Source organism: Hippopotamus amphibius, chromosome 11 (assembly GCF_030028045.1).
Source record: "Hippopotamus amphibius kiboko isolate mHipAmp2 chromosome 11, mHipAmp2.hap2, whole genome shotgun sequence".
Classification (NCBI taxonomy): domain Eukaryota; kingdom Metazoa; phylum Chordata; class Mammalia; order Artiodactyla; family Hippopotamidae; genus Hippopotamus; species Hippopotamus amphibius.
The window spans coordinates 3919656-3930314 of NC_080196.1; positions in this window are offsets into that span (position 1 = coordinate 3919656).

Here is a 10659-nt window from a genome sequence, read left to right on the forward strand (position 1 = left end):
CCAAATGTCTTCTGAAGAAAACACGAGATTTGAAGAAATCATTTGCTGTGAATTGGAGGCACTGGGGTAGAGAATAATTCTTTAGAGGCTTGCGTGTTCTATGCAAAACTGAGATTTAGTGGCCACAGAGAGGATGAGGGGAGGGTGGTTGGATGATGACCAGGGAGACAGTTTTCTGGTTGAAAAGCAACCATCACAGCTTTTATGCTGATGCAGGAGATCAGCCTTCTCTCTGTGGAGGATGTACAGGGTGAGCAGCAGAAGAGATGGAGGGGAGAGACAGATCAATTTCACTCCTCTTGGAAGAGAGGATGCTGTGCACAGAAATATCGCAGGTTAGAGAGAGGCCATCATTCATGCAAAGATGGTACAAGGATGGAAAGCAGGGTGACAACTGCAGCGCCCCCAGGGGCCAAGCCAGCTATGGAAATGGAGGCGCCGGGTCCAACTGGAGGGTGCAAACCCAGCCTGTAGGGAGAAGCACTGTTCAGCCCCAGCCAGCGGTCAGGGCCTGCAAACGCAGCCCAGAAGTGACCAGATCTTTCCATGTTTCCAGAAAAGCCTAGAGATTGTCATACTGAGTGAAATAAGTCAGACAGAGAAGGACAAATATCATATGATATCGCATATGTGGAATTAAAAAAAAATGGTACAAATGAACTTATTTACAAAACAAAAATAGAGTCACTGATGCAGAAAACCATAATCTTATGGTTACCAGGGGGGCAGGGCGAGGGATAAATTGGGAGACTGGGCTTGATACATACACACTCCTATATATATAAAACAGACAACGAATAAGGACTTACTGTATAGCACTGGGAACTGTACTCAATACTCTATAATGACCTATATGGGAAAAGAATCTAAAAAAGAGTGGATGTATGTATAACTGGTTCACTTTGCTGTACAGCAGACATTGTAAATCAACTATACTCCAATAAAAATTTCTAAAAAAAGAAAGAAAAGACAAGACAGAAAACTGGAGTTTTATTTGAAACCTCACCTACTTTCAAAGGTCAGCAACACATCCAAAACCTCTTTAAAACACTGTTCTGAGAGCTGCTCTGAGACGGATACTTTGCAGTCCCATATAAACATCTTTCATTAAGGCAATGGGAGAGGGAACGGTGTACCTAGCACAGAAGACAGAAGGCAATGGCAAATTGTGAGTCAATGGCAAGGGTTTTTATGAGAAGACTTCTCTAGAGCCTCCACGTCGGAGCCAAGCTCTGAAGCTAATGTGTGTATGTCAGAAGGTGCCTAACCTCAGATTTGGAAGTTAAAACCAGCGCTATATTAAATAATGATTAATAACAGTTGAAGCTGAATATGAAATCACTTCTATGCAGCAAGAGGTTAAATATTCATGCTGTTATTTGAATCAGAAATAATACTCTGGTATTAATTCATGAATGGCTGAGTGATGTGTTTTCCATCGGGTCTCTCTGTGATCCGCAGCCTGAAGGAGTTGGTCCATGTGACCACTGATCAGGTGCCACTGCTCACCTGGCAGCAGCTATTGAGATGTTGGATGTAACGTCTAGAAAGCAAGAAGAAGCCCTTTTAGGGCAAAACTTGCAAACTCTCATTTATAACACGATGGGAATTTTCAGTGGCATTGGAATCTCTTCCCACACTCTGTCGAGTGTGGATTTTGGTTCCTCTCACAGCAGTCTTGCTTGAGATGGTACATTTATTCCCCTCAACTAGTTTCACGAGCTATGATGAGGTGCCCTGAAGAGTGAAAAAGGGGAGGAGACACTTCTATTGCATCCTGGTGGTGGGTCAGTTTATCGTCCAGAACTATTCATTCGTGCCCACCCTCGCCCTCATGGGCAAAGTGTGCTTCCCTAACCTTCGGTTTCAGGCGTGGCCTTGGCATTTGTTTTAGTTGATCTTACGTTAAGACACCTGATGTGATCAAAGGCTGGAAAGCACTTGTGTGACTAGGCCTGTTCTCTTGGTTCTGCCACCTCTGTGAGAGGCACTTTCTCTAGGTAACTGCTGCCTCTGCAGCCCGGGAAGAACACTTACAGGGCAGAGCCACCCCAGCCAGACCCAGCCGGGCCCCACGGAGCCGAGCCCAGGTGAGCTGCCCCAGCCAACTCGCAGATCCAGGAGAAGAAACAGATGTTCTTTTAAGAAACTGACTTTGGGGAGGGGTTGTTGTTTAGCATTATTCCAGCACTAGCTAATTGATACCATCCTTTTCAGAGTGAATTAGGCTTTTTGCCTTTTTTTTTTTAAGATTTATTATTTATTTTATTTTTGGCTGCATTGGGTCTTCACTGCTGCACGTGGGTTTTCTCTAGTTGTGGTGAGCAGGGGCTACTCTTCGTGGTGGTACGTGGGCTTCTCACTGCGGTGGCTTCTCTTGTTGCAGAGCATGGGCTCTAGGTACACGGGCTTCGCTAGTTGTGGCGCATGGGCTCAGTAGTTGTGGCTCACGGGCTTCGTTGCTCCGTAGCACGTGGGATCTTCCTGGCCCAGGGCTCGAACCCGTGTCCCCTGTGTTGGCAGGCGGATTCTTAAGCACTGCGCCACCAGGGAAGCCCGGGCTTTTTGCCTTTTAATTCGTGCCTATAATTAGTTTGCTTAGCTGGGATGTGGGGAGCAGGTATTTTAAGGACTGGGAGAACGGGACGATATTCAGAGGGTCTAAGTTAAGCAATGGGTGTACTTTTAAACAGAATGCTGAAGGTCCACTTGCCATCATCAATCAAAGATAGGATACAATGGGACCTGGGCGTCATCCTCTTCTTAACCCTCTGGTCCATCTCTCCTGTCCACCATCCATCCCCTGACTCCATATCCCAGGAGAAGCGGTTCTCACGTGCATCTCAGATCTTTCCAAGGCTCTGCATTCTTGCTCCCCGCGATCCTGGGCCAGTTCCTTGTCCTCTGTGCTTGGATTAGTACAACAGCCTCCACTTTGCCGCCTTCCAATCCATGTCTCACCTTGCGTCCCCCTTCCCATCAGTTTTGAAGCACTTGCGCCACTTCCAGGTCTCTTTAGGATAACGGCAGCTTCCAAGTCCATTTAGGATCTGGTTCCTGCCTGCCTTGCTGCCATCTCTTACCACCTGCTCCCTATTGCACCCCAGCCCTCACATCCCGCCCTGAAGCTTCTGCCCCAGGGAGCTCCTTTCTTCCCCTTAACGGTGACCATCTCTCGGGGCCGCCACACTTCCTGTCTCACGACACCGTGCTCTCTGTGTTGCTGCAAACTTCACACTCACAGTGGGTTTATGAAGCAGTCTGAACTCAGAAACGTGAAAACACGACAGATCTCTCCCCACGCTTCCCCAGCTAAGCGTCAGCAAATTTCCCTTTCCTACTCCATGGATTCCATAATTCCTTAACAGAATTCTGTTACCAAAAACTTTGTCCGGTTTAAAACTCTCATCTCGAATCTCATTTCCGTTCTCTCTTCCTCAGCATAAAGGACTTGGGTGTGGGAAAGCCTATGGTCTCCCCTCGGAATGGAGGGGGTGGTGGGAGGATTGTCTGACTTGGGACACCTTTCCCACCCTCGGTACTGGGCTGGAGATTATGGAGATAGGAAAGGGATGCGTGTCTCGTATTCAGGTGACATTACAGCTGATGCCCGCAGTAGAGCCGACCTCCAGATGTGGATTATTTGGGGGTGTACAGTGGTAATTTATGGGGGCTCCTGTAGGGGAAACATCCATCAGTACCTCCTTGATGGCGTCCACCTCAAGACCCCTCTTCCAGTCCCTCGGTTCCCCCCTCCTCCCAGCAGCAGAGTACTCTGTTGCTTTTTGGGTAGTTGATGGGGTCTTTCCCCTGTCACCCGTCATTGTCACCAAATATTTAAGCATTTCTACTGAAGTTATGCATAAAAGGAAACTAGATAATATTTTCTAAAATTGAGGGATAAATTCTACTTACAAAAGAAAAGGTATGCTGGTAAATTTTCTTTCCTGCCAAAAGTAGCTTATAATAACAATAATAAAGTGATCAGTAACACATTTCCCTTGGTGTAAAAAAAAAAAAAAAAAAAAAGCAGCAATTCTAGAAAATGTGATAATTCATTTCTTCCCTGCCCACAGTTTTAAAAGTTTTCCCGATTTCAGTTAAAGGGGATGGATGTCTTGCTAGCAAACATTCTGTAAAAGGTTTACAGTGGATGAGTCCTATTTCTAGCAGTCGTTTTATTTATTTAAAACAATTTCTTAATTAAAAAATTGTTTTATTGAAGCATAGTTGATTTACAATGTTGTGTTAATTTCTGCTGTACAGCAAAGTGACTCAGTTGTACACACATATACATCCTTTTTCATATTCTTTTCCATTATGGTTCATCCCAGGATACTGAATATACTGTGCTCTACTGTGGGACCTTGTTGTTTATCCATCCTCTATATAACAGTTTGCATCTGCTAACCCCAAACTCCCAATCCTTCCCTCGCCTCCCCTCCCTCTCCACTGGCCACCACAAGTCTGATCTCTATGTCTGTGAGCCTGTTTCTCTTTCGTAGATCAGTCCTTTTGTGCCATGTTTTAGATTCCACGTATAAGTGATACCATATGGTATTTGTCTTTCTCTTTCTGACTTACTTCACTTCGTGTGATAACCTCTAGATCCATCCACGTTGCTTCTAGAAGTTTTTTTCATCTCCAAGGCCCTGTGAGGACAGGACAGGGTGTCAGGCAGCCCTAGGATGAGTAGTCGCCTAAGTAATGAGATCCATGGCTGAGAAATGTGTCTGGCTCTTCTGGGTCCTCAGCTCGCAGATGCTGGAGGATGAAACAAGATACAGCGACTTTCTAGTGTTTGGTTCCATGCAAATTGGGATGACGCTATTACAAACTGCCAGACCACGAGGCCAGGTCCCCCACCTGCAGGTTGAGGATCGGGTTCATGTACACCTGTAAGGAGGAGTGTGTCTGAACCCCTCTGTCTGCCAAGCTACCCTCTCTTTCCTTCGTCCTGCCAGGGGTACCCATCTTGACAGCACATCAGATGTTTCCCAGACCTAGGATGTCTTATCTTTATCCTTTGGTTCCTTTGGTCCTCTCAGAGAGGCAGACCCTGGAGTCAGACTTCCAAGGTCCAAATTGCAGCTCTGCCACTTGCTACTCAAGCAATCTTGTTGAGCCTCAGTTTCCTCATCTGTGAAAGATGGATAATAATAGTACCTCCTCTTAGTGTTGTTGTGAGGGTTAAATGAAGTAACTCAGGAGAAGCACTTGGATGGTAGAAAGCATCACGCATGTGTTAGCTGTTATTCTTCACGGTGCCTCTCTGAACTTAGTCACTTTCAATGCTTGGCCCTGATCTGTTTTTCCTGCCTCTTTGCTACCTGTCTAGGTCTGACACTTGAATATCAGAAAAGGCTCCCACTGGCTAAACCCTACAGGAACCCACTGATGTGCCCGTCCCCAGATGAACCTGAGACTCCTCCAAAGTCACATCGCTGGTTAGTATCAGAGCAGGGGCTGGCTTGCACTGACTTCTGTTGACATTCAGCAGAGCTGCCTCCGGGGGGTTTATGACAGCCAAAGCAGTCACGGCATCTATTTCCCTTTCTCTTTTAGAAAATAAACAAATTAAATTATTTAAACATACCTTGCCTTTAAAATTGGACTGTGTATCACTGGTTGGAGTCTCAATCTGCATGATCTCTAAATGAAGGCAATTTAGCATTTCTATCAAAAGTCAGATGCATGAACTCTTTGAGCCACTGATTCCCAGTTCCAGGAATTTATCCTACGTGTATCCGTGTTAATATGAGATGTGATCAATGTACAAAGTTACTAATTACTAGAGCATGGCTTTTAATGGCAAGAGATTGGAAAAAACCTAAATGTCCATCTAGACGAAAGAATGTAAATAAATGATGGTACATCTGTACCATCTCACTGAACTGTAGACATCAAGGAGTATGAGGCATCTTTTTGTACTGGTAGACATTGATCTTCAAGATGTACTGTTAAGCAAAATAAATAAAGTTTCATATATATATATATACACATATATATGTGCACAAATATATATTATTTGTTTATATGTGCATAATGTATCTCTAGCAGGAGACCAAGAACTTGCAAGCTGTCTATGAAAAGAGGAAATGGGTTATAGAGTCAGAGGGAAAGTTTTTACAACACGCTTTTTACTTTGCAGTGTTGGAACATGTGAAATGTGTTTCTTATTCAAAATAAATGAATAAATACATTTTAAGTGGAACCAAGTGAGAACCTGAGCCTGTATCAAGTGAACACGTGTGGTGATAACTACAGGCCAGAGGAGCCTGCTCCTGACTCCAAAACTTGGTTTATTTCTCAGCTGAAGCATCTAGATGCCCAGAAATTTTCAACCGTTGTGCAATTTCACTTGTTTGTAATCCTAGTCAAATGTTGTTTAGTTATTCACACAGAGGACCACCCGTTCGACAGAAAGCATAAGAAACTAATGGAGAAAAACAACAAATTAATGAGGAGGATAAAGACAATATTAATTCCGGCAAGGGTGCCTCTGGAGAATCTACACCAGGTCTGAACTTGTATTTGTCTGATCAAAATTCTTCACAGCACATCAAGATGTCTCAAAGAGCCTTGAATACCAATATTAAAAGAGAAAACTTCTAAGCGATGATTTCGTCCAATTTGACTTTTCTTTTATTGGGGTCTGCCTGGGCTACCCCGTACTGTACAAAAGAATCTGTACAAGAATTAGACTCCATAAGGATCTGTAGAAGGATTATTAGTGAAGAAATGAAATTCCTGCTTGACCACTTGCGAGCAGCACTGGGTTCCCAGGTGAGAAGTAGCTCTGCTAAGAATTACTCTGGCAATGGGGTGCATCGGTCCTATTGATTTTTAACTTGGGGTGGACACCTGCAATCACTGCTTTGCTGCATCTCCAGTTTGGTTCATCCTAATATGTACAAGATGTCCCTTCTGAGCGGTGGTCATTGGATCTTCTAACTTGACCTGTTTCTGCTGCTTATGAGAATGTCTCTCTGTCGATACTTCTTAGGTGACCAAATGGAATTTTGTCCATGCCATACAGCCTATATGTATTTTTTGAACTTATTTTTTGATGTATAGTTGATTTACAATGTGTTAATTTCTATCATACAACAAAGTGATTCAGTTATATATATGTGTGTGTGTGTGTATGTATATATAAGTGTGTATATGTGTGTGTATGTATATATGTGTGTGAGTATATATGCACATATGTGTATATATATGTATGTGTGTATATGTATATATGTATGTGTGTATATGTATATGTGTGTATGTATATGTATATATATGTGTGTGTATATATGTATATGTGTGTTTGTATATATGTATGTATGCATGTGTGTATATATGTATATATATGTGTGTGTATGCATGTATATGTGTGTATATGTGTGTGTATGTATATGTGTGTATATGTATGTGTGTATATACTTGTATGTATATATGTGTGTATATGTGTGTTTGTGTGTATATATGTATGTATATATGTGTGTGTGCATATGTATATATGAGTGTGTATATATATGTATGTATGTTCTTTTTCACGTTCTTTTCCATTATGGTTTATCCCAGGATACTGACTATAATTTCCTGTCGTAGTAGGACCTTGTTGCTTATCCATTCTATATATAATAGTTTGCATCTACTAACCCCAAACTCCCAATACATCCCCCCCCACCACACTACCCCTTGGCAACCACAAGTCTGTTCTCTGTGTCTGTAAGCCTGTTTCTGTTTTGTAGATAAGTAATTTGTGTCCTGTTTTAGGTTCCACATATGAGTGATATCATGTGATATTTGTCCTTCTCTGTCTGGCTTAACATCACTTAGTGTGACAATCTCTAGGTCCATCCATGTTGCTCAAATGGCATTATTTCATTTTTTATGGCATACAGACTGTATTTTAAGTCATGTTATCCCAAACATACCTTCAACACTTGGTGAAAATCTATCCGGTTGCTTTCATGTGATGTAACAACAGACAGACCACACAACGTGATTCTCATTTGTATAGATGTCTGCTGTCTACGCTTCAACACATTATCAGTGGTGAAGAGCTTATAAATTGTAACCCATAGCCCTTTCTCTTTTCTTATCATTCAGAAACAAAGCTATATTACATAAATGATCCTATTTTGTCTATTTAATGCTCTAACACAGCTAAATTCCAATGTATGTTAAAATACATGCAGTCCAAAAAAACATAACGCAGGTAATTTTGTAGTTTATTTGTTAACAAGTAGTTGTGTACTTCATTTAAAGAGTGAAGCACGGAGACCATTTATTAAATGAGGAAAGATGGAATATTTTAGAGAATGTAGTGAAAATCATAGGATTCACGCTTTAGTTACTTATGAATGTACTTTTTAGTTTAAAATCTCTTTTCTTAAGCTACGGGGAAAAGAATGACAAAATGATGTTAAACGTTCTAAAGGAGATTTTCTTAAGATTATATATTTTTTTTCCAAAAAGAATTTATGAGACAAAAGTGCGCAGGGGGAAGTGCCTCTCGAAGGAGAGAAAGAGACTTGCCCAGATTTCAGGGTGTCCTACGACATCTCTGTGAAGTAAATGCCTGTTTTCTTCCCTCCCCTTCTCCCCGCTTTCTGTCTCTCCCAATGCCCTGCTCACAGCCAGCAAGACACAAACTCTTCCCCAAAGTAGCTCTTTTAGGTTTGGTGCTTTTTAAAGTTTTCATTCATCCTGCCCACCTATCAACTAAATAGCAAGTATTAGCACGTGCTCTGCGTGAAAACACTGAATGCTTGAGCAAGAACGCCTGTCACTGCTGTCACCCTTAAAAGCCTCCCCTCTGATGAATAGATAAATTAGCAAATATGTTAGTTAATGAGGGGAAAGCAGAATTCACAGCAAAAGTGAGTCAGCTAGAGGACGATCTTGTAAGGAGGGAAGTGACGGCTGTGGGAGCACTTCCACCCGGTCCGCTCCTAGGAAGGGTCTGGCCGGCGCCCCTTGGCACACCAGCATGGGGGTCGCCGGCACATCCGTCCTGGGCTTGAACGTGGATCTTTGCTTCTGGTCACCTTCATTTCAGAATGTCTTCATGAAAAAGTGCTACATAAATGGTAACACCCGGTAGAAGCTTAGACTTGAGCTCTTAACTGGGAACCAGGCTCATCTTTAGCCCACAGCTTCGGTGTGGGCTTTCAGGAAGCCACATTTCTCACACTTATTAGAGGACAAAAATGTCCACCATGACCCCCAGGGAAATCAAGCCCTGCCCCCTCCTCCTTGTCCTCCACGGGCCTCCTGGGACTCCAGGCAGCAGGAATTCCGGCCCTGGGGAAAATCTCTGTGTGACCACTAAGAGGAGTTAGTCGCTGCTGTTTCTAGGTGAAGCGTGGAAAATACGTTTTGCAAATTTAAAAATAAAACAAAACAAACCTTAAGGCTTTCTTTTAGCAATGGCTGTTTGCTAAGTTAGTTATTTAGCCTGTGTATATAGACACAAGTCAAAGGGGAAATGTGAACTAGTCCTTCAGAATTATTGGTCCTAAATCTAAATACTCAGCAATGGTCTCACTTGCTATCAGTAATTTTATCTAAGGATGCACAGACCTCAACACAAAATTCTGCCTAATGCACTGTGGGACCTGAAGAAGATCCAGAAACAGGAAAAGGGCCTGGTTAGAGAAACTAGGGAAATCCAGATAGTCTGATGTTCGGTTGATAATAAAGTACCAATGTACTAAAGTCAAGGAAAAGATTCACATCGGGAAAACCGGACGTGGTGCACGGAAACTATGGGTACTATCTTTGCAGCTTTTCTAAGAATCTAAAATTACCCTGAAATAAAAGGTTACTTGAAAAAACCCATAATTCTGGAGCTTGCTTCCCCATTTGACAGGTCTGGGGAATGACCCACTCATTCTTGACAGGGATGGGGTGAGGTGTCCGGAGGTACCCACAGCCCAAGGGAGTGACCAGATGGGCCACTGAGTGGAGTGGTTCATCGAGGTGGACAGCCGGGCCGATTTGCTCAGATTTGGCATTTTCAGAGCCTCTTTCCCCTCAGTTATAGGATCTCCACTTGCAGGATTCGGATCCGGGGCAGGAACTGGAGTTCAGTTAGGCGACTCAGGGACACAGGGGTGGCACACAGTAAGTTATCAATTAATGTTTGCAGAACACCTGAGTTGGTTGTTTTTTCCTAGAGTGACACTTGACATATGCCATTCGTTGCTCCTCCTATGTATGTACCTCTTTCAACTCTTTTTGCCTTTGTTTCCCAATCTTCATTCTCTCCCATTTTTCCTCTTTGAAAGCTTGGCTAGCACTGGTTCCTAGTGGTCCCACTGTGGATCGCAAGGGGGTTGTTTGTGGAGGTTGTGTAAGAGGGATGCCTCTGCAGCGCTGGTGACCAGGCGATGGTACCCTGTTGTGTGACTCACACACGCCATGCAAACAAATGCTCCCTTTGGATACTAAAGCCTCATCGTGAAAGAGCTGGGAGACCAAAGCAGAGAGCCAGACCCACCTGGAGACAAGATGAATTAGAGCTATAAATTCAGTTGCAACGGCAAATGGAATCTGGGTCACCTAAGGCAGATGACACTGTCTGTCTGTGCCTGGCTAGGAGGATTCAAACCTTGTTCTTCAAACCACTCCCACACCCCAGGGGGATAGCTTGGTATCCAG